Source organism: Herpailurus yagouaroundi, unplaced genomic scaffold (genome assembly GCF_014898765.1).
Source record: "Herpailurus yagouaroundi ecotype Mexico unplaced genomic scaffold, PumYag 165, whole genome shotgun sequence".
NCBI lineage: Eukaryota > Metazoa > Chordata > Mammalia > Carnivora > Felidae > Herpailurus > Herpailurus yagouaroundi.
This window is the reverse complement of record NW_024412406.1, coordinates 12287685-12313248: the sequence shown is the minus strand read 5'-3', so window position 1 is coordinate 12313248 and position 25564 is coordinate 12287685. Positions and strand designations below refer to the sequence as shown.

Here is a 25564-nt window from a genome sequence, read left to right as displayed (position 1 = left end):
ATGAATTGCAGCATTTAATTCAAATGCATGATTCTGTTTGTCTAATTTTATTTAGAGCTTTGGGGGTTAGTGCAAACTGATTTTCATCCCATATATTTAGTACTGTATTGCAATATGAATAATGAATAAAGTGTCAAGAGTCATCTTTAGCTGCAGAAGCATAGTATTGGTATTTTGTGCATAATAGATGAAAATGGAATGTGGAATAGGGAGAAGAAAAATAGCAGAAAAACGTGTCATCATATGAATTCTTTGAATTACTTAAATTTTTTTCAATTATTATTTCTTAAAAACAGTAAAGATTATGGAAGTATAATAGGCCATATGCACCATTTGGCTGGAAATTAAGATCCTATCTGATAATCTACAACATGTAAATAGTGTATACAAATGAACTGAATGCGGATGGTCATAAAACTGCCTCTGCATTGTTTGATATGCCTAGTTTTGCATCTTGTTTTCTTCTAGAGGTGTTTTACCTTGTGGCCAGGACATGGAAATAAGTGAAATAAAATAGAGTTCTGTTGTACACGATGAGGAGAATGCACATCTTACAGCAAATGGACAGATTTCAACTAGGTCTTTTTGTAGTTATGAATAATTTGTTTTCTTTTATCTGTAAGAAAGAAATAGATGTGCTACACTTGTGTTTTGGTTGAGAAAGGTTACTGCTCTTTCTAGCATCAAATATTAGGTTGCATATTTGAGTCACTGATAAAAGTATGGAGTGAATTTTGAAGATGAATGAGATTGTTTGGAGGTGTTAAATGAACTCTTTCAAGCCTGTAAGCAATTGAGGTCAAAATCATCGTTCCATCAAATGTTCCAGAGGGTGGTAGCCAAATATGTAAAAATAAGCAACTAAATCACAGAAAATTTGAAGTTTAATACGGCTTATTTGCTTACAACAACATTATTAACAATTAGGTACTGTTAATAGAAAAAATCTTAAGGTACACACATTTGTTTTTCTGAAGAATTTCTATTAAGGATAGAATAGGGTCAATAACCTGATTTCCCAGATGAGGGAGTTCATTTAATGCCTAAATTTTAGACAGCCATCTCTTCATCTCTAAGAAGGTAACGTTGATAATGGCCTATTACATTATGCTATTATATACCCCTACGCATCAGATAGATTGTTGAAACTTGCTTCAAATTAGATATCAGATAAGATATCTACCTACACTTTATACCTAGCAGCTAAGGACATTGTTTTGGAAATTTTAATGTAGTTATAAATAATAAATTTGTTTCCAAATTATTAATCAAGCTAAGCAAATCTTTGCTAACCTGCGTAGATTCTTTACTAAACTTTCATAAAGGGTTTGTATTTGTTTATTTAAATATCTACATTTTCCTCTCTGTTTGAATGGAGAAACATTATGGAAGTTATTTACATTTGATTATATGGTAGTTTAGTGAAAATATTGTTCATTTGTCTGAGGTTTGGAACCTTTTAAAAACAGCTCTGCACGATGTCTTATATAAACCACTACCTTTTCCTGTACTCTTCTCAAATCATATAACTTGTTATTTCTCTAGAATAATTCGTGGTGAGGTGAGTGCTATGTGTGAATAGTATTTTTACAACTTAGGAACAGTTTGTTTTGTTAAAACTGCAGTAGGATGATACTCCAGCCCTCACTGTTTGTGTGATGGGTACATCAGGATCCTGCTTATACTATGAAGCTCTTGGTTGGAATGCTTGGAATCTATGTGTTTTTCCTGACTTGCTCAGGAGGTGAGATATCTTTGGAGGAGAATCTGTTCACCTTGTGATTACTATGATTGCTTGTTCAGTTTGATAATTCAGTTGAACATATATAGAATTCTCTCTGTGGGTTACGCACATTAAAGTGAACATGTAGAGGGGCATCTGGGTGGCTCAGTTGATTAAGCGTCCAACTCTTGATTTCAGTTCAGGTCATGACGTCACTGTTCCCAGGATCAAGCCCCATGTGGGGCTCTGAGTTGACAACATGGAGCCTGCCTGGGATTCTCTCTCTCTTCTCTCTCTCTCTCTCTCTCTCTCTCTCCCCCCGCCCCCCGTGCCTCCCCAGCTCTCACACACATATGTTCTCTCTCAAAATAAATAAACATTAAAAAAATAATAAAATGGACATGTAGAAAGACACTCTTTTCTTCAGAATTTAAAAAGTAATCTCTTAGCTTAAACGTATTGCATATCCTTGAAAGTGGTGTTTTTTTCTCTTTTGGTTTTTCTGTATTTTATAATTAATATTTCTATAGTAAAGAAAGTTTAAAAGTTATGAATTTACTTACCAAATCCCTGGCATAAAAGGAAAAACTTGACCTTTTATGTCAAATATTCCACAATAGGTTAAAATATCTATTCAGTGACATGGAATAAATACTCCATAATCACTTCAGCTATCATGCCATAATCCATGCTACGTGCATCCGCTGTGATACACAGCATCACAAAGCCCATTGACCTGTTGTATTTTGTCTTTGGGCATGACCCTGAAGGTAACAATTTGGCTGTTAGAGAACATTCTTCCTGGTGTCACTTCTATTAATTGAACTTTGTAGTACAGTAATCACTGACAACCATGCCAAAGGAGAGCTCAGAAGGATGGTATATTTTAAATGTCTATATTTAACAAATAGACGTTTTTACACATACACAGCATAACATGGAATAGAATTGTACTTTTCACAAAATAATAACAGGGCTAGTAGAAATTGTTGTTTCATAGTTTCCTGTGGTGTGGTATGATCTGGTACTGGACACGAGCTTATATCTGTATGATGGACTTTGTGTTCTTTCGGTCTCATTAGTCAAGTACCTGGGTAACTGAATCCCCTTGCATAGAGACAGGGGACAAAATTTAACCTTGAGGCTGTTTGTGAATGTAGGACCCACCAACTGGATGTATGGGATGGTTGGCCCAACTCTCTGCATTACCATGACATGGAATCCTGGTGCTGGCATGCGTTTCATGGGCATGTGCAAGGGGAGAAGATGGGCCTTGCTGGCTGCCAGTTTCCTGGGCAGTGAATTGGAATTAGACTTGATCCCGTGCCTCTTCCAGCCCTGGGCAATTTAGGCAGCCTCTGCCTTGGAAACATTTTTCTCCCTTCTCTTTGGCCTTTTCCCAAATGGACTGCAGGAGCTGTTCTCCTTTAAATTTTGCACTAGAGAAACTTTAGTCCAAGAGGTGTTTGAAAGCATTTAAGGGAGGTGGATCCTGTGGCAGGTGGTATTGGCAGCCTTTGGGATGAAACAATAGCCAACAAGGAGCATGGCCCACCCGGAGCCGAAAGGAAAGAGGCTCAGTACTATACAGTGCCTTCACTTTAGATACCTGAAGAAGGTCAAGGACAAAGGAAGTCAGCTGTCTTCAGGCAAAGCCAGTTAGGAAACGGCTGAGCCTTTGGAGGCAAGCGTCAGCCAGGGCACATAGGTGTATGTGGTGCTCAGGACAATGCCGGCCAACAGACCCATCTCAAGAGTCAGGTCAGGAAGCTGGACGATAAGCAGCTCTTATTTGATAAGAACAGTATTAAGGCTGCAGAAAGATATTTCTGTTCATCTGAACAAGTGCAGTGAGAGCCACCCAACAACCCTGTTGGGCAGGGTTCAAGGTCGAGTGGGGGCAGGGCACCGCTTATCATCTGCTTCCCCTTCTCACTTTTCCTGTGTATCTACAGCCACCACTTGCTTACCTAAGGATCCCTCCCTCATCCTCTTATGTTCTTCCCATTCTCTCCTTCTCCATCCTGCCTCCTCGCCTCCTCCCTTCCTTCCTCTCTCCACTGCTGCCTCTACCTCCTCCCTCAGGAAAGGGAAGCAGATTGACTAGAGAATTATTTCTCAACCTTTTTTTGTTAATGGCCCCCCTGCGGAGAAAAATTAAGTTAAATTTAAATTCTCCCTAAAGACAGAAACTAAATACTAAGGAATAAGATTTTGTCAGGTAGGGTGGAGCTTGGAGAGCTACAGACTATTGTAATATCTAAGATGTTTTTTTACCCTTGCCCACAAGGACCAATTTTCTCCCTTTGGCAGTGACATTGATCCCATGGAGAATGCATGCAACAGGAGAAAGGAGACTGTGTTTCCCGCCTCCAGCTCATTACCTCCACACATGACCTTCACCACATGACCTTCACCATTGACATGGCACAGCACGGCACCTAAAGCAGGCATGGGAAGGACTAGGAGACCATAGACAGTTTTGGGTCAAGAGGGAGGCCAGTAGTAGCAGATGAAGACAGTCCGTCCCTGGAACTCCAGCTCTCTGGAGAGCCAGAGGTCAAAGTTCTGAGTTTCTACCTTCTAACTGAATTAGAGTGTGGGCGTCTCGAGTCACAGATACAGTCAAAAGAAAATAAATCCAAATAAAATTAAAACTCCTGTGTACTCACCAACGGGAAAAGAATGCATGACATTGCCATTCTATTTCTAATTTACAGATAAGTTATTCTAATGCTTTGGATTCAAAAAAAAAGAAAGATATTGGAACAGTACCACCAATTATTGACTTTTAGTCCAAGAACAGAACTTTCTTGTGTGTGTGTGTGTGTGTGTGTGTGTGTGTACATGTGTACATACACAGGTTTCCCCCATTATCTGAAAATAGAGCATTCCTATGAAATCTTTTGTAAGCTGAAGTGGCATAAAACAAAGAAACAGCATTTCATAAAAGTGAAAAATTCTATTACCATTTTCTCTCATTGAGTGAAAACAGGTACTAATGTGGGTCTTTCAGAAAAGCAAAGTGGCATAGGGGTGCCTGGGTGGCTCAGTTGGTTAAGCTTCTGACTTTGGCTCAGGTCATGATTTCGTGGTTTGTGAGTTTGAGCCCCATGTTGGGCCCTGTGTGGACAGCTCGGAGCCTGGAACCTGCTTCAGATTCTGTGTCTCTCTCTCTCTCTGCCCCTCCCCCCGTTCACATTCTGTCTCTCTTTCAAAAATAAATAAACATTAAAAATCAATTTAAAAAAGCAAACTGTCATAAAGAGAACCTACAGATAGCAGGGGAAGCATACAGTGTATGTGTATGTATAATATGTGTGTATATATATGTGTATACACACACACACACACACACACACACACACATAAACACACCCATACACAGAGTCAGGTGAACAACCTGCCCATACATAGCTCTGCATTTAGCTTTCTGATGAGCGTTTTAGTGATACAACAAGAGTAGCCATTAAAACCCTAAGAGGACTCCCAAAACAATCTGATGCAGTGTGAGCACACACGGAAATCTCCCTTCATCAGGGCACCTCTGTGGACTGTGCAGTTCCCTGGTTCCTATCTAGGATTGCCAGTGGCCTAATTAGTGTGCCAGTCATGCTGTTTCTGTGTTGTTTATGGTTTTCTCTTCTTGCCCTTTCCTTTCCACAGCCCAGCTGTACAGATTATGTTGTTCCTGCTCTTCCCATAACATGGCATGAGAGTTCAGACAGGATAGCTTAAAAGAATTTTGTCAGTCTGTAGAGGTTCAGATTGGAGATACATGTTTTTTTTTTTCTTTCTAAAATATATAATTCATGCAGAGTAACTGGTTGAAAGCCTGGAATAAATTAGACATAAAAAAAATAAAACAGATAAGACAGAAAATGTTGGGTTTTGATTTAAATGTCTCCAATATTCCATTCTTTAGCTCTAGTGGTCCTATTTTGAGATCCATGCTTCTCCACTTTCCCTGAAAGGCTGCCCTGAAAATGCACCACTTTTTGTCCACTTGACCTCATTTGATCAGAGAAAGGATGGTGAGAACAGAAGAGGAAATTGATAAAAAGCTCACATTGCACGTTCTCTTACCAAGGGTGCCATAGGCCCTGGTTTTACTGAGAATGCCCTGGTTAATGCCTTTTGTCTGATGCTAATTATTAGCAGCATCTCCTTTCACTCTTAAAAAATGTCCCAGTTTGGGCAATAAACGAAATGATTACCTTACATGTGAATATTTTTGAAAAAAAAAAAGAAATTACCCAAGAGTCATGTACTTTTTCTCTTTGCTTCTTTGTTCCATTCGAGGAAGGCCTGTCTTAATTTTCAAGCAATTTTTCCATCTCTTTTGAAAAATCATTGGCTTTCATTAACATTAGAGTAAGATTTTCAGATTCCCTTCCAACTTGGTTTTTAAACCTCAATAAGTAATTATAATTTTCAAAGTAAAAAAAAACCCACAACAACAACAAAACAAAACTAAGGAGTTCTTTGTACACTATCTAATTTTATCACAAAACAGAGTATGTTGGAAATATTTAAATATTCTGGTTTTGAAAATTCATGTACACTTTGGTTATTAACAGATTTGTTTTCTTTATTTCAAGTGAGAGACTTTACAAAGTGAATGATGTACTATTTCAGGTAAGCACAATTACTATGAAGGAATGGTCACAATAGTTAACACTTCCCACTTTGGAAGACTCTGGAAATGTTTGAATAATACTTCAGATTAAGTGTTCTTATCTGAGCTCTATCAATGTGAATTGACCATTCTAATGAAGAAAGATATTTTCAATATAATTAACAAAGTTGATTCTGAAAGAATTACTAGAATAAAAGTTCCTTTTTGATCAAAGCATGATTACACAGGAAAAAAAAAACAACAACAAAACAAAACCTGCAGCTGCTGATGCATAATTCATGAAGTAACCATAGATTACAATAGATTTTTTTTTTTTTTTTTGGTTTTGGCACTGATTGAGCATTCGTGGTTTTGTTCTATTTGAGAGCAACCTCAGAGTTCTATGACATTCAATAATCTATAATGTGCTGAGGCATAAATCTGAATTCCATATAATATAAGATTGGTTTGTTGGAACTAGTTGACTCTGATAGAGAGTAAGCTTAGCTGGTCACTCAGAACTGTTAGCCGAAACCCATTTTCCACTTCTTATTGTTACATATACCAACTCTTATTAAATTTCCTGTATTTTATAGAGATTATATGGTACAGTAGACATTTACAAAGCCCTCATGACATATTCCTCATTAAAAATACCCTAGTTAGGTATTCCAAGAGTGACAGAAGCTTTTTAAGGTAGCAGCCAGCCTGGAAATTATTCTTGCCCACCAACAGCCTGGTCATTAAAACCCCTCCTACCTCTGTACTGGACCAGAGAAGGATAAAGGAGTCTACAGGCCAAGAGAGCTGGCATGTTCCACAAGCCACACTTTATGTATCTATCACCAATATTCAGCCCTTCACCCAACCTACTGTGTCCCCACATCTCCTGGGATAGAGTTGATGAGGACTTTATAATTTACAATCAGAACTTTGAAGGACTTGAGGAGACTGAGACTTCTCTGTAATTGCTATGTCAGCCTTCATCCATACATATGACCAATCTAGAGTAAAGTAGCTAGACATGGACCAATGGGGAGAAAAACACATAGTGACTGGCACAGAGACATGTGGAAAAGTGGAAGAGGAAGACATTTGCTCTCATCCCTCCAAAACTTTTATAGGATTCACTAAAAGCTAACATCAAAACTATATCAGATTTTGCATCTCTGTATTAATTAGTTTTGGCTGTGTGTACATCTATGTTTGCATTAACTTCTTTTCTAATGCATAAAGCAAATGTATTTCCCCCTTAAATCATAATGTCTTTATAACGCTTTAAGTGAAAGAACTCTGGATATTACTAAAGACAGAAACCCGAAGTATATAGATACAACTAACATTTGTAGTGAAGTTGGTGTGTCTAGGGTAGGTGAACCAGGTAGTATCAGTCTTCACTGACTGGGACCTGAACTAGGTCTGTTCTTGTGTGTCTGTGCATGTGTGTGTGTGTGTGTGTGTGTGTGTGTGTGTGTGTGTGTGTGTGTGAAGGGGTGGGGAGTACCTGTTATTTATATACACTGGCACCTCTCCATAAGAGCATATTATATTAAAAAAATCTACCTGCACAAAAATACAATGAACTTCAATGAACATTTGGTAATTTAGGGAAGATGCAACTTTGTCATCCAAGTAAGACAGCTATTCAGACTTTTGTGATAACCTGATCGGGCATGAAGTCCATGGAAAGTACTCTAATGGTCCAAGAATAGCAGCAAGAAGTATTTTCATTAGTCTCCTAGGATTTTGTTTCAGGATGCTAGAGGTCATTGCCACCCTAGATTTCACGCTTTTACTTATGTCTCGTTGAGTCACTCCTGACACAACCACAAGTGTTGAATGCCACTTTAAATAGCTTCTCTCTCCTATGCCACAGCGCTGCCAAGGACAGCCAAGTATCCCCTATGCAGCTATGAATGGGGCTGCTTGGTTGTGGTACCCTTCACTGAAATAGACCTCAGGATATTTGCACATGAGTAAAAGAACTCCTAGGCTTCCATTGTTTTATAACTAATTAATATAAAACTGAGAGCACAATTTTGGATATTGAAATGCACATGTCTTCGCTGGTATCATCTAAATTAAATCCTCAACTATATCTGTTCCTTGAATTAGGTTTTTTTCTTCTAAACATTCAAATTTCAGTTTACATACATGTTAGAGTTACACTTATCTTTGGTAACATTTTAGAACTTACTTTTACATTGGTATCCAAGCATACGGTTTCAACCAGAATTTGGTTGGATTGAAAAATAATTCATTGCCGCTATCTATGAAGGATAGCAGCATATTTGTGCTGTGAAAAATTAGGTGAATTTTATTAATACAGTGGAAATGTTCACTTTGGCAAACTAGCAGGGGGCCTCACGTAATATCCTTAAGGTGAGCAACCTGTTCCATTTCAGTGCAGCTTTTAGTTTAGAGGTAGAAAAACATTGGTGGGCAATCCTGTTTTTTAAAAAGTGACAATTTATCATACCACAGCTGCAATGGACTACAAATGCAATGAAAGAAATATGAAATAGTAGGCTAGAATCTAGTATAACATGAACTTTCTATTATATATTTGCTATGTAAAAAACCTAGCACATTTTATTATATTTCTTAAGTGAATTCTGCAGGTGTGAAAATTGTATTATGTAAGTAAAAAGTAATTGCATTATGAGCAATATTAAAATTCAAAGCAAAAATCTGTTTTTTAAGCACTGGTCTTTATTTTTCAAACTTTAGCTCATGAGCCATTATAAATAATTTAAATTACATGGAGTATTTGCAAAGTGCTAATCACACTCTTTTTTTTTCAAAGTTTTATGTATAGGTTATACATGAGGTATTTTAAAGGGTACCAAACTGTGTTGATAGGCATATTTTAATAATATGTGAGGTACATGTATGTACTTAAAGAAAGAAATGTTATGTTTCAATGGAAAAAATTGTTTAGGGTTCTGTGTTTTCCATCATTGTTAAATCATCCGTCATGTGCCAAAGCCAATGCTTTTCTATTCTGCCACACTTTGATGCACACATCTCAAGTTGAGTCTGAAAGTTAGATGATAGGTCTCTGCTGTTTATTGGGAATGCAAAAGAGAACCTGTCTCACTGCCCACTTCACATACAGCCCTGCAGGTGCCCTCATGAACCCTCCCCATCAGGGGATGTTTTAGTTCCACTTCCCACAACAACTGTTTTTTTGGTTTTTGTTGTTTTTTTTTTTTAAGTTGAGGTGCAGTTGACATACATTACATCAGTTTCAGGTGTACAACATAATGATTTTATATTTATACATATTGCAGGATTATGGCCACTATAAGTCTAGTTAATATCTATTACCATACATAGTTCATACATAGTTACAAAAATTTTTTTTCTTGTGTTGAGGAGGTCTAAGATCTATTCTCTTAGGAACTTTCAGATATAACAAATACAGTGTTACGAACTCTAGTCACCATGCTGTACAGGAAACTATTGATTTTCCATTTAGTTCCTGAGGCTCAATTGGATTTCACTGTTTTTAAAGCCTGGTTTTAATATTTTTTTTTGAGATGATATCTACTTAAATTTCAGTGGAATTGAATTTAGTGAAGATTCCAAATTAGAGAAGGTGGATAAACCTGAAAAAATACAGACTTCATTTTGTCTTTAGCTTATAAACAGTCATTTGTTTTCTTTTATCCCAAAGCATCAGAGTCTAAGAGTAGGTAGACTTTTTTCTTCTAGACACTTTAAAATCAGAATCTAAATAGTACTTTTCCTCTCCATTGGAAGGAATCTGTTTCCTTACCCATCCTATACCCTTCCTTAATTCATGAGCTCTGGCTGCTGAAATTAAGCTGCTTTTTCTTTCCACTCCCTGATAATAGTTGTCAGTATCCCCAGAGCCTTCTGTTTTGAGCAGAAATTTAATTCTGGGGGAAGAGACTGGTTAATTGATACCTGATACAGTAACAGATGCTTTTTGCAAGGCTGTATTAGCTAATGTTTTCAAAGTCCTCTGTGAGGTGTAGCTATAACTTCCTGATGTCATCGGAGTGTTCTTGCAACACTTAGCCTTTCTTCTTATTTTAAGCCCGATTCTCTTCTAACAATACTGCTTCCTTCACTACCTGGAAAAAATGAACCTTGTTCCCTACAGCCCAGAGTCCTGAAGTGAAGGCCGTATTTTCTCGTCCCTTCGATAATTAGTGTGACCTTCCTTGAAGAGCAGAAGGGAAAACGTTTGTATTTGAACATCGGCCATGTGCCATACATTGAACTCTGGGGTTTTCCACACGGACCCTTTACAACACAGGTCAGCAAACATTTGCTCTAAAGGGCCAGAGAGTGAGTATTTTCAGCTTTGTGGGCCATACGGTCTCTGTCACAACTACTCAACTCTGCTCTTGGAGTGCGAAAGCACCCCTAGACGGCACGCAAACAAATGAGCATAGCTGGGTTCCAGGGAGACTTGACTGCCGGCTGGAGTTGGCCCTTGGGCCCTGGTTTGGCTAGTGTTCCTTTGTGTCAGCCCTTTGCGGAAACATCGTTTGTCCCATCATACAGATGAGAGAGGCTGAAGCCCAGAAATAGCACATTTGTGTCTCTTGTCCCTCACCAGGAGGCATATTGGAATTTCAATCCCACTACCAAGACTTCCCCACAATTTTTCTTTCTGTCCAGTTGCATTTATCATTCCTTTCCCATCACTGTCCGGTACTCATTGGAGGGTCTGGTGTGTGACAGCTAGTCATCTGACTGCTGCACCCCCTTGCCATCCTGCAGGACAACGGGCTCTTATAAATCCCAGCCTAAACGTTTCCCATCTTGAACTCCAGTCGTGGATGAAGCTGCTCTCCTTTTGGAATCTGGAACTCTGATTCCACTGCCCACCAAATCTGTACTCTGTTCCTATTGCAGTTGCTTGTGCCTCCTTTTCTCCTCACTTGGAGCCCTGGACCCACTGCCGTAGGCGAGGCTATGACCACCTCATGCTTGGGTTGGGGCGATGTCGGGAACTGGACTTTATCCCCCTCTGGTTCTAATCTGTTCTCCATGTAGCCAGCGGAACTACCTTTTGAAACGTGATTGGGTCCCTTGTGAACGGTGAGGCGCAGTGATTTCTCATCGTTTGTGCTGTAGGTCAAACTCCTCAGCCTTGCATTTGGGATTCTTCCCGACCTTCCTATCCAGTCACATGCCTTTCCACCCCTCATACATATTGCGCCGGTTATTCCAGATTATTAACCATTTCTGAAGACAGGGCTCTGCTCTAGACAGGTTGTTTACTGCACTCAACAAGCAGTACTCTTACGTGGCTACCTCCATCCAGAGAGGACATCTTTTTTCTAAGTTGCACGAGGGCGACTCGTCAACTGGCTGCAGCCACACCTGTACGCAACTAACACATTCGTGGCTCTGTGGCCACACCGCTTTCCTGACCTAGAATGCCCTTTGCCCCTTTTCTCTCCTTCTTTGTGTCTCAGTTTGTGTGTCCCTCTTCCATGATGTCACCTCCTCCTCTGTTTTTCCCTAGCTCTTTCCTCATACTTGTAATCTGGATATTCTATCTGTGCTGGGCTTGTCTCGCCAACCGGGTTGTACCCTTGAGGGATCAAACCACGTCTCTTCATTTTTGGTTCCTGATACCTAGTGCAGTTCTCAGCACATACCAAACACTCATTACTTGCCACCAAATGGCACCGAAGGGTAGAAGTAAGAGAAAGAGCAAATATTTCACAATACTTCAATTTCTCTGTAAAAATTAAACGACACAGATAGAGATTGAATATCTCATCCCCGTGTTGAGACCAGAGTAATGCTAGGTTTGTTTTAGGCAGTTTAAGGAAGCTGGATATCTTACTCATTTTAAGTGGCTTTATGTTTTTGAAATAGGCTAAGAGCCATAGATGTGGGTTTTCCATTTTTACATTGTATAAATTCTTCCTCTAGAATAGCGTGTAGGCTGCTCTGTATGCCACAGAGTTTATGCAGAGAAAGGCGTCAGGTGCTGCTGAAAGGCAAGCTTTCAGATGCTTTGCTTTGTTAAGATTGCTCATTTTATCTGAACTGCAGGTTCTGAGAACCCTTGCGATAGGGAAAATGTAGCTGTGTATGAATTGGGGAGTGGGGAGAAGAGCTTGATTGGGCCCCCCAGTGGACGTGCAGTCCTTCCACGCCCTCTAGAGGATGGAGAGATCACTTCTTCACATTCAACCATCCAACCTTTGGAAGGACCTTGGCCCCAAGTGGAACAATCCCATTACTCAGAAAAAGTCACAAAAAGGGATGAGCCCCAGATTTGAATCCAGGCAGAACTCCAGTATGGCGTCTCTTTGTAGGAGTAAGAAGAGAGTCTGAAAAAAATAAATTCTTAATGGCATAATGTAAGAAAAGGAGATCAGAAATCTATTTTTACTACAAAAGCTAAAAGAATCATAATGTTTTCAACTTAGGGGAACTGGCTTTTGTTGTAATCCAAAAATATATTTTCTGGAAACTTGTAGTTTGAGTTTGTTTGTTTGTTTGTTTTTATATAGAAATTAGGCATTCCTTTTTAAGCTCAGTATTGCTATCTGCATGCTACTTGGTATGTTCCTATATTATTCTGATACTTTAGACTGCACTGGTGGGATTTTCTCTTTTGGGTTTTCTCATTTGGGTGGGTTTTTTAGGAATAACCTTAGTCAACACCTTTTAAAAATTCCCAGTCACTTAGGAAGTATTTTTGACGTGTTTCAATTTAATAATTCATAAAATTAAAGTTTGAAGACAAACCTCTCAGCTTTCTATGTGCCTTCTAAGAATTTTCATGAGGTGGCTGCTAAGAGTAAAATCATTTTCATTTGTTAATTCTTTTGACCTTATCATATCTCAGTTTTTAAATTTTTAGTAGTGTTGTACTGTAATTTAATTCTTTTGATTCTACTGCAAAAGGAGACTGTCAAGTTAATGTATACTTTGAGTTCTGCTGTTCCAGTTATTTGTGCACTGACCAGAGGAGACATAATCTTTGAGGAGATCTTAAGACTTTATGGGAGACAAAAGTGATAGGTATAAAATGATCAGGAAATGTCCTTAATACAACAAACTTAAGTAATCTTCCATTTTGTATGGCATTTAGAATTTCAGAGGAGGGATCTAATACTATGAATTTGTAGCAGGTAGGGAAAACTTTGTAAGTGAGAGGGAACCAAATTGGAGAGATAGGAAAATATTTTGAGAAGAGGGAGGAAGGCATAAACTTAGGGGGAAAGAAAGGGGTTAGAGCGCCCAGTGCATGCATGGGACATTGGGGAAATTGTCAGTATGAGGAATCGGGTTGGAAAGGTCAGGGAGGGCCGTGCACTGACCCGGCTTGAGTCCCTGCTTGAGAGGCTACGTTCCCACAGCAGGTCATAGGTGGGTGACAGTTGGGCCTGTAACTGTGTGTTGCCGGTGGGAAGCTGCTAGGGAGGTGGGGCAACACAGTGGTGGGGAGCACAGGCTCAGGGGTAACACAGACTTAGGGTGGAGGGCTGGTTCTGCAACTGCTGATTGGGGACCTCGCTGAACTGCAGATCCTCAGGGATAAGGGAGAGACTACGAATTTGAACCTAATACAGTTATCATGCGGACTGAATGAACTAGTTAGTTGAATGCCTAGTACAGAAGCACACCTAGAGTATTTTACATAGTAGTGTTATAATTCTTATTACCATTATGACTCAAAATAATTCATTTTGAACTATCACCAAGAGGATCTCCTCCCCCACCCCCGTAAATATTTGGTATTCTTCTGTTACACTTTGTTTTTTTTTTTAATTTTTTCAACGTTTTTTATTTATTTTTGGGACAGAGAGAGACAGGGCATGAACGGGGGAGGGGCAGAGAGAGAGGGAGACACAGAATCGGAAACAGGCTCCAGGCTCTGAGCCATCAGCCCAGAGCCTGACGCGGGGCTCGAACTCACAGACCGCGAGATCGTGACCTGGCTGAAGTCGGATGCTTAACCGACTGCGCCACCCAGGCGCCCCAAGTATTTGTTGCACTTTGAATTTTATGAGACTGTGTAGGTAACATCAATGTATGTAGGTAACATCAATGTATCAAAGTTAGTTTCATCTCATTTTTAGAACCAAGCTTCTTAGAAGCAGCTAATGAAATTGACGTTTTTCAGTTTGTCCAAGTTTTCACTATAGTGATACCTTAGTAATGGAACCTGGAGTACAGATTAAAATTTAAATCTTGAAAGGTCTATTTTTGGGAAATGGATCTTGATGGAAACAATGAAAATAAAAAGAATGAACTGACCATTCCAAAGTTTGATTACAGTATAGCATTTGCATTCATTGCTCTTCTGATGGTCGCCTTTTGTGTTAATCACCGGTATTAATATAACAGCCTGGAAGTCGAGCAGTTATAAATAGCTCTATTCTTGTTCACAAACAGGGCCTTTGCCTTGAGAGAGGGAAGTGATCAGACTGTCACTTTGTGCTTTCCGGTTGGGCTCATTGGCTCATATTTCTTATCTAAGTATCTGTGAGTAGGGTATGAAATCGAACACAGATCACTGACCTTCTAAATCCCTTGTCATTATGATACATTAACAGTAATATGTTTGATTGCAAATAATTACTTGGCTCAGAAAAATTGGATTCAAAGTAAATGTAGACTCAGCCATAAAATTTTCCATGCCGAACCTCAAAGACTCTCAAGTTTGTTAGAAATGCTATAATAACTCAGAAGTGTTTAGAACATTTTTACTCATGGAAAATAAATAGTTTTGTAATTAACGAGTTTTTCATGAAGAACGACATTTTCTGAATTTAAGATTGAGACAGGTATTTAGCACAGCACTTTTTTTTGGATGTGTAGATTTAAAATAAATAATGTTGTCAGAATCAAAATATCAGATTTTAAGATTGAGATTAGCATTCGGAAAAATCATTTTCTTGATTAAGGACATGTATTACTAGACCTCATTTCTCTTAAATTATTTCACTGCACCTTACATAGATATATAACATGACAGGATGAGAAATGCCTGAATGTACTATAGATAGGTAGGTAGATAGATAAATGGATTCCATGGAAAGGTAGACTAAATAGAAAGCTAGCCTAGATAGATGATAGCTAGCCAGCTAGCCAGCTAGATAAAAGGCAGAAAGGAAATATGGATAGAAAAATAAAGAGGAAACTGGGAAGGTTAGCATATGAAATATTCGTGACACAAATGCCTATTATAATTGGTGAAGGAGGGTAACAGCCTTTGAGTGTTCTTAATGCTAAAGCAAACAAGAAAAAATAAAATAAAAAGAATAAGATTACATAAAATATGGACTTTGCAGGCTGGACTTGTGGTCCTTTACTGAGTAGGTCTCTTGGAAAGGGAAGAGGTATGTATAGTTAGCAGTTCGGACGACCATTCATTGACTGAACAAGTTTATGGAGTACAGGCTCTGTCCTAGGTGACGGGTATCCAATCTCTAACAGAATAGGCACAACCTACTGCTGCTATGAAATTTACGTTCTAAAGGGAGGAGACAGATAATAAACAAAGTAAGTGAGTATATGACATATATAAAAGCGATCAGTGGTATGGGAGGAAATAATGCAAGAAACAAGGTTAGGGAGTGACTGGGGGTTGGTGGTTTCATTTTAAGAAAGACTTTCCAGGGAAAGCTTTGTTGGAAAGGTTTTTGAGCAGAGTGCCAAAGGTGAAGAAGCCTTGTGGATGTCTGGGGGAGAGGGTTCTGGGCAGTGGTAGACGCATGACTGGCAGCATGGCTCTTGACCTGGGTGACTGTCCTTCAGGGAACATTTAGCAATGTCAGAAGTTCTTGGTTTTCAACTTTGGGGGAGGAGGTGCTGCTGTGATCTAGTGGGTAGAGCCAGGCATGATGCTAAGTATCTGCAGTGAACAGGACATGCCCCGTGACAAAGAGCCATCAAGTTTGGACCATCTAGCCCCAAATGTCAATGGTGCCAGGGTTGAGAAGCCCTGTTCTACTGCAATCTGGCTGCCGGGCAGTGAACCTGAAGGAGTGTTGTAGGACATGCGGTGAGAGACAGAAAGGGTGTCCAGATCCAGAAAGGGTGTCCAGATCCCGGAGGATCTCATTACCTCCTACCTGGGACTCTCACCTTTTCCTTGAGACAGAATGGGAGCCACGGGTGACTTCTGAGCAGCGGTGACCGGACCCACAGTGTAACAGGCTCAACCTACCTCCAGTGTTGAAAATAGATGTTAGCTAGGGGAAAAGATGAAGCCACTTGGAGCCTGCCATAATAAATACATTAAAGGCTAAAATGATACAGAATGAGTATGTTATTTATGCAGCACAGTATCATCCAGAATACTTACATTTTGTGTCTTTCATCTTAAAACTGGGGTTTATGGATATGTTCTTTTAGTTACCCTTTTTTTTTAATTATAGAGAAAAATTGTTGACTGTCAAAACTTAGGCTTCAACAGAGAGTAGAGCATCTCAAAACCCAAAACAAACGTCTTTCATATGTATAAACCAGTGTAAGAATGTCAGTAATGGTAGGTTTGTCTTCAGCAGTCCTTATAATTAATTAACTTGTTCAGTGCAGTCTAAAAAGAGGAACATTTAGAAAAAAATAAAACCAAGCACAGACAAATCCAGATACCTTTTTAGGGGCATCTAAAGAGGATTGCTTTTTTTAAAAAAAAAAAGTCTGTCAGAGAAGATTGATAAATACAGGTTACAAAAAAAAAAAAAAAAAAAAAAGAGGCAAATCCGGTTGCAGGTAATCATGAGGAACTACAAAAGCAGGGAAATCCAAAGTCAAGGAAATGCTGTAGACCTTGTTTGGCTCCGTGCTTGGAGTGGGGCTCCACGCTCACGGTCCTACAGGCCCCCTCTCACGTCAGCTCCCCAGGGCTAATTCAGGACAAGTAGAGGATGCGCTTTTTTTCTCTTCCCTTTACTGAAGATAAATACATACTTATATTTATGTATACGAATGCATATATTCATAACATTTCATTAATTATAAATAGCAAGACTGATTTACAGGAAGTGCAACAATATTTTTATTAGAATTTAGGGCACATCGAGACTATCCTATGAAGCTCCACCAACTGACAGCGTTATAAGCCATTCCCCAACTCTGTGCGAAAACATGAACTATCTCTCAGGAGAGCAGATACACAGCAGATATCTAGAAGCTTGAGCAAGTAAAATATTGCTGTTCCTATGGTATTAAAAAGGCATGGTCTTACGCATTTGGAATATTTAATATCACAGAGCACACTTTGGGGTTTGGTTTGTGGTTACCTGCCATTGGCAAACACTGCCATCGGAAGCCCTGATTTGAGGGGCTGGAGATACAAAAGCCTTTGCCCCTTTCTCTCTGCCAGTCTCTCTTGGCTCCCCTACCCCAGATTATTAGAAGGGGCATGAGCTGGTGAAGAGGGGCCTCTGGAGCCTCCCCCTTGCACATCGTGGCTGTGGAACTCAGGGACACGTTAGGCGTTCGTGCAGGTAAGCACCTTGTGCCATACGCTCTTTCTCTGGAACACGGGGTGGTCACAGTCCTGGCTCACTGGGTCTGGCTGAGGACTGACTGGCTTAATTCATGTGGCTTTGCAGAATATCTGGTAAATCGAAAGCACCAAACAGGGGGATTTGTTGTTGTTGTTGTTTGTTGTTGTTGTTGTTGGTTTCTGTCCCTGGCCAAGTGGCAGTGTGTAGGCAAAAGATGCCATCAAGCTTTGTGAACAACTCTCAAGTAATGGGGAAAATTTGCAAGTAATTCCCTAGGAATTGTTCATCGTATTTAAATTGATAATGCTTTCTTTTAAGAAATCATCATGCATTCAGTTATCTGTTTCTTCTTCAGTTTTCTGTGTATATGTGTTTATATCCCCAGTTAGATCTTAAACTCTGTGAGGGCTGAACTCCTGTTTCCTATTTCCCTCTCTCTCTAATATTCCAAGTCATGTTTACAGTGTGGTACAAAACATTCAGCATGTGATCAGTAAGTGCTTAGTTTTTGAACATTTTCTTTAAAAACAAGTTACATCAATGGTGACAAAAGGGGAAAATAAGATTTTATTTAAAAAATTATTATGATAGACCATGATTTCTTGCAACAGATATCTACTGGGGTTTTCTAAGCACGTTTGGGAAATACCTTATATTTCAGCCAAATAAAGGCAGCTGACATTCGTTTGAACTTGTCATTTGATGTTTTTTAAATCTACAGTTTCAAAAAAGAAAGGAAACCGACAGTTTGAAAAGGCAGTAGTTTGAAACATTTTAAAGGGTATGGCATTTCTGTCTACTGAGATCTCTTCCAACAATTAATTGCCATTTCGTGTATTCTCTGTCCCACTAAGTGGCCTCTATTAGCCCACTGGCATTCCTGAAAAGTGACGTACTGATGTCTCTCCACGTGGAGCAGAAGAAAAATGTCCACCCTGCCAGAGAGATGCCTTAGGCTTAGCAGAATGAGATCCTGCATTTCTGTCCCCTGCCTCCTAACTGCAGATCAGAAAAACTTTTACAGAATTAACTGCTTAGAAATATGTGGGACTGGTTACCAGTGCAGAACGCATTACTGTGCTTCTATTTTGAAGGACCATCTCTGAGGCATGGCAAGCAATGGTCTGTTTGTAGCTGCTTTTTTATCGTTGAGGTTTGAGCTGGGGTTCCAGGTGCTACTTAAATTAGGATTTCTCTTTTTATACATAAGCTCTAGGTCATGGGACTAGTTCACCAAAAAAGACAATAAAATGTATCAAATGATATCATCTTTGAAGCAAATGTGTTGAGCTTTTTGTAGTTTCTGCACTTAGTTTAAAAAAAAAATCTTCATAGAAAGGAGCAAAGCAAATTGAGGAGCATGGTGATAATGCAGAAATGTGAGATGTCTGGGAAGGAGACGAACATTAATTATCTACCAGAATACCTTTCACATTTTTCTATTTCGGCCACACAGTAATTCTGTGAGTTGGGTGCTTTTATTCTTGCTTTGGAGGATGAAAAACTGAAGCTCTGACAGGTTAAGAAACAAGATTGGGGCATTTTCCAGGCACTTTGGATCCTGGTTTGAGTGACTCCATCACCTGTACTGCCAAGACAGTATAAGTCATCCTTGGATAAAGAAGGCAAACTGCAGTCAACAATCTGACCACATCACAGTTATGAAAAACCGCCTCACCTCCTAGAACTGGGGTCACTTCCGGAGTTCATTTATTTGATTTTCCAGCCATCAGGAAATGCCACTCTTACCCTCTACACAATAGGTGACATATATTATCCTTTCTCAAAGGTTGCTGGGTACTCTCAATCTGAGGTTAGCATCTCTGAGTTTGTTATTAAAATATGGTCTATGGAAAGCAAAGATAAAATCTTAAATTTTCCATTTGACTAAGTACTTACTACCAGTGTATTGCTCTCAAGAAATGGTTCTTTGTTGATGGTGTCTTCCTAGAGTTTGCTTAGTGTGTACAGACTAGATAGTGAAGAAATTAAAAAGTCTTGACTTTGTAACTTTGCAAACAGTTCACCAGCAGAGCCTTAATAGGACAACTTTACCCCATGCTTGTTAGATTCACATGGTTTTTCACAGAGGGCCAATCTGTGTGTGTCAGCCTGTCTGCCTTAAGAGACCGAAAACTTGTTGAAGATAGGGATTATATCCCTTAGTTCATTATTTCCAGCTTCTGCTAGTGACAAGAAAATGGTAAATTCTCTGTACACGGTGGCTCAGTGAAAGAATGAATGAAGGACTCTGTTACATCTAAATATGCTGATAGAGCATTTAGTATAAATGTTGCAAATGTAAACTTCAAAACAGGATGAAACTTTATTTTTAAATCACTTCTTATTGTGGATTGTTATGCCTTGACTACATTAGGACAATAGGACTAAGTGTTACTCTTCATGAGCATGTGTATAATCAGAGTTAACTTTATGAAAATGGTTCATTTAGGTGAGGAGACAGTCTTGTCCCCAGTGTATATTCTTGACTCCTTTGTCATAGATTAATTGACCGTATAAGCGTGGGTTTATTTCTGGGCTCTCTGTTCTGTTCCATTGATCTAGGTGTCTATTTTTGTGCCAGTACCATACTGTTTTGATTACTACAGCTTTGTAGAATGAATAAGTCACAGGAAGAAAAGCCATAGCATAGGGGATGTAGTCAATGATCTTGTAATAGTGTTGGTGACAGATGGTAGCTATGCTTGTGGTGAACATAGCATAATGCATAGAAATCCTGTACGCCTGAAGCTAATGTAACATTGTACTCAAATTAAAAATTTTTTAAACTAAAATGATTCATTTAAAACCCGAAAGAGAATAGATTTAAACACCCATCCACAAGTAAGAAAAAGGTTAATGTTATGCTCTGTGTGCACTATTTTTGTGGAACGCTTACTGAAAAGCTATTTTCCTGGTTGTTGGATTAGAACAGAACTGGCACGTGGACACATGGACATATCTTTCAAACCTGAAATTTCTGTCTTTCTCATAAATTTTCATAATGACACACATTAGAGTTTATGATTTTAAATTTCTAAGTTTTCTTCCAATCTAAGGTGTCTGAGACTCTCTGGGATGATTCTCCACCTTAAAAGAGACTCTTGAATATCATTCATGTCCATTCACTTGGACTGTGGGACCCACGATAACAGTGAGCACCTACTCCACACTAGGTACTAAAGTGCTAAGCACTTTAATGGATTAGCTCACTTAATCTGCACAACAAACCAAAGATATTGGCTTTTTTTTTTTTTCCACCCTATTTTACAGGTGGAAACATGCCCTGAGTCACAGAACTGTTAAGTGGCCAAGCTGGGTCTGAGCCCATAGTCCGCTCCCACATTCTCTGTACTGACTTGCTGGGCACACTGCTCTACTCAGGAGACAGTGCAAAGATACGCAGAAACCAAACCAACCAGGAGAGGACACCCAGCACTGGAAGGGGGCATAGCTCAACTGAGCCGTCCACCGGGGTCAGCACCAACAGTGTATTACTCAGAGGTCACAGCAGTGTTAGGTGACCTCTGAATATATGAGCGAACATTGCTACTTCCTCGGGACGTATGGGATGGATATGGCAAATAAATCAATTAAATTGAATCGTTTAGAAGGCTTATTTGTAATTTTAGACTGTACATCTGTTGTCTGCTTTCAGTCAAAGTTTGTGGTATGGAGAAGCCTCTAAAAACAGATATCTAGCTTTTCAATATAAACTTTCCTTTTAATATATAAAGTAGGACAAGTGATTCTTCACAGGGCTGACACCTCTCCCCAGGGAGACGATATGTGTAGGGGGAGGTTGTCTTAATGATTGTGGTGCTGTTGGCACTTAGGAAGTGGGGGCAGGGTCCTCAGCCTCTGCTATGCACAAGGCCATCCCATCCGAGGAAGAGTTGATAGATTTGGGAAGCCTGTCTAATTATCTGATCCTAGAACCTAACACTGTGATGTATTTATAAACCCAGTTTTAATCAACGGTGTTTTTTTCAGGGACCCAATAGAAGTGTACATCTAAAGACAAGTGTACTTACTTACCCTCTGATTTTTACAGGATGTTCGACATTCCTAAAATCACATCACCGGTAGCCATGCTGCTCATGGTATTTGAAGCACTAATGGCACACATTTGCAGATACCGTACGGCTTTCGTGGTGATTATATAGCTAATAGCAGGCACGTGGTTGTTCCATTCCAGTTGTCCAACCTGAGAATTTACATTATAAAAATACAGATTACTCTATTATAAATTCGTTTCCTTTTATCTCTTTTATATTGCAGTTAGATTCTGATAATGATTTTTTTCTTAAAAAGTGAATGTGTAGGTAAGTTAAATTACCCATGAATTTCATTTCAATATAGTAAATGAGACTACACAAAATGATGTTTCTGAAAGGAGATGTTGTGAGTGATAGAACTGAGAATCCCTGGGTTCTATTCCATGTAGAGCCATAAACACCCAGAGTCATTCATTTTACTCTTCAAAATTTGTAGCAACTTTAACTATAGGTAATTTAATCACCTCAGAATTATCTCCTTTTTAAGTACCATGTAGTACGGTTAACATATATATATACGCTGTATGTGCTTTGTAATTTGAGTTTCACTAAATCCAAAAGCAATGTAAGAATGGAGATGTCTTCCTGAGATGGTTCTCCTCATTTCCCTGGTGCTGTTTCTGTTTTTTTGTTTGTTTGTTTTCTTTCTTTTCTTTTTTTTTTTTTTTTTTACCTCTTCTCTGAAAGAACATTGGAATCAGACAGAATACAGCTAATACCATTGAGCAAAGGGGCAAAGTTACTTCTTTTAAAAGAAAAGCTCATTTTTCACCATGGTAACCAGCATATCCTATGACACACACACCACATGGCCCGTGAAATATGAACCCTTTCAGAAATAAATTTCTACCAGAGCATAATGAGCTTTCGTGCTAGTGTAGCAAGGACTAGAATAAGGTGACACTTCAGGTTGATTTGGGTCAAATGATTCCTTTTAGATCTTGTAGCGTTTCCCTTGCAGTTTGCGAGAGGGAACACTAGCATTTAATTTTTTAAAAATGCTTAATGAAAGTGAATCACAAGATAAAAGCATTACACCGAGTCCTAGATATGGCATGTTTCCATTTCCTGTGAGCATTAGGACCAGGAAAAGACCCTGAGATTTCATCTTGCTTCAGTTTCTCAGGATGTGTGTTTGTCACTGCAAACTCAAGTGAAAACATCAAGAAGAGTTAAAAATTGCAGCCGAGCATAGTGTAGCTAGGGAGCTACTGCTCTTTCTTTTAATTATGGTAGCTAAAACCCTTGTTTCTAATTTAAATTGATGGTGCTTGACCAATGACTCATAAAGAAAAGGAAGAAGAAAACCTTTTGTAGGTATGCGTCACATCTTGGGAGCGGTGAAAATGAAAATGTGTCCCTCAACTTTCAGATATCCTTTTGCCCTTTTTGCTTGGAAGCACGTTTTGTTCAGTCAGCTCTTTCCAGTTAATTTCTTTGAAAATCTCTTCTAACCATAGTACTTCCTAAGTGTACTTTCCCAGTGCTGGGACACTTTATATTCAGTTGAGCTAGTTTCATAGGCATTCAGAAGCTTCACAGCTACCTGAAAGCTCTGGGTAGCTTCAGATCCAATGACTCCCAGAAGCACAGATTTCTACTGATCTGTCCCTTTCAGGGCATCCAATGGGTTATTAGTGGTTTTGGGACCAAAAGATTTCTTTTCAAGTATATAAATCAACCAAAAATATCTTGATAGTCTGGAGGAGAGCTGGAAGGTGATAGGAACATAGAATAAGCTTCTTTTGAAGGTCACTCAGAAATGTAATAGAAATTAAATATGCTATCTACTTATATGAATAGATGCTATTTATTCTAGTAATCCTAATGGTAAAATTATAGAATCCTGTAATATATTTGGTCATCAGCAAAGAGAAAAATCAGGAGTTATATTTCTATTTCTTAATCCAATTCCTTCTCCTCCTCAAATTTTCCTATCTGCATAGACATGAAATCACAAGCTTTTAAGGAGGGGATGCAAGAAAGATAAGATTCTTATACACAATGGAAAAAATTCACTATAGGGTAATCAGACCAGATTATCAAAGGATTGAATATCATAGTCCTATTTCATTCAACTTTGGATCCCTTGTAGGTAGCGTGGGGCTTAGTAGATACTTAGTAGATGTTTGGTGAGATAAAATTATTTTGGTTATTATTTTATGTAAAGCTTTTCCTATTATGTTAGCCTTTTGAATTATAAGAATAGTATCACTGAGAATAATCTTATATAAGCTTATGTAACTAAGAGCTAGATAATCTCTTGAAATGAATATTTAGCTACATCAAAGTATACATCTGAAACTTAAAGCATAAGAAATTTACATTTTGGCTTTAGAGATTCACATTATTATTGAATTATGCTATGTCCATCTGCTCAAGTACTGGATATATTTAGGCTCTAGTGAGCCAAAATGAAAGATTCAATGGATTATTCATCTGCCTCATGCTCTGAAACATAGAAACCTTCTGATTTGTAATTTTACCCAAAAGTTGTCTTCTCTCTTAGTTTCATGGTAAGGAAATTATGATATGCATACTTGGGTTAAGAATGACTTTGTTATTTTGTTCTTCACTCTGAAAGAGAGAAAATAGAGTTAAGTACAGTAGAGTGAGTGCTTGCATTGATGCTGAATTTGAGAATGGCTTTTCTTTTTCTTAAACTAATATCACATGCAAGTGTGTGTGTGTGTGTGTGTGTGTGTGTGTGTGTGTGTGTGTGTGGTGTGTGTATTTAATACATATAGTATAATTTAGGATATAAATTAAGTGTAAGTGGTTCATTTCTGGGTACAAGTTCTACCTAATATTGTGGTTGTTATTAGGACTGTTCACAAATATGTCTTTCAGGTGCCATGGCCATATGACTTGCACTGGCCAATGAAATGTGATTTTTAAAGTGGATGTCACTTCTGGGCAGACACTTTAAGATTCAGTATGTAGATTGTCCATTTCTTTTTCCTGTCTTCGTAAATATGGAAGTGTGTATTGAGATGGGTCTTCCATCAGCCAGGGTCTCTTGGTGACTGTTGAACAGAACACCCTGAAGGTCCATGTTAGTCCCATGCCATGTGAATGAGAAAGAGACTGTTGTGTGGTAAGCTTCTTGAGATTTTGGTGTTCTGATTTTGTTTTGTTATAACAGAATAACCTGGCATACTGAGGCAAAACCTAAAATACTCATCCAGATCATTTTTGTCCTATATCCTTAAGGTAAAATGTAGGTTTGTGTTTGTGTAGGTATAAGCGTATATAAGAGAATCTGAGGGAATAAAAATAAATAAAAGAGTTTTGAATTTGAGCTACTTTGAAATTTATAGACTTTTATTTTAGGCTTCTTTTGTAGAGTTGTCGTAAGAGAAGAGAACATGTAAAAAGAAGTTTTCTTTGATTACATTGAGTATTTGGCATGCTGGGTGGTTGGTGGTTATAACTTAAATTAAAAAATAACAACTACTATAATTAGTGTTCATGGTTGTTTATAGACATCTTTTAAAGTTTGTATAATATTTACATTTAGAAAGATATGCTGAGCCCTAAATATCTGTGTGGAAAGATACAAAACACTATAAAAGAAATATGACTTATGGAAAGAGTTCCATTAAATTCTTTGTGTTCTCAAGGTAAACTGGTTTTTGTTTTGGGAAATACAGGCACACTACTTGGAGATGTGTTAGATCTTCCTCTTTGGCTATGG

General features: G+C 38.7%; 1 protein-coding gene across 1 annotated transcript in view; it reads left to right on the top strand.

Annotated features, from left to right (window-relative positions):
- Nucleotides 1-25564, top strand: part of KCNB2 (potassium voltage-gated channel subfamily B member 2) — a 387967-nt gene that overhangs the window by 28589 nt on the left and 333814 nt on the right. The gene's annotated exons all lie outside the window — the stretch shown is intronic.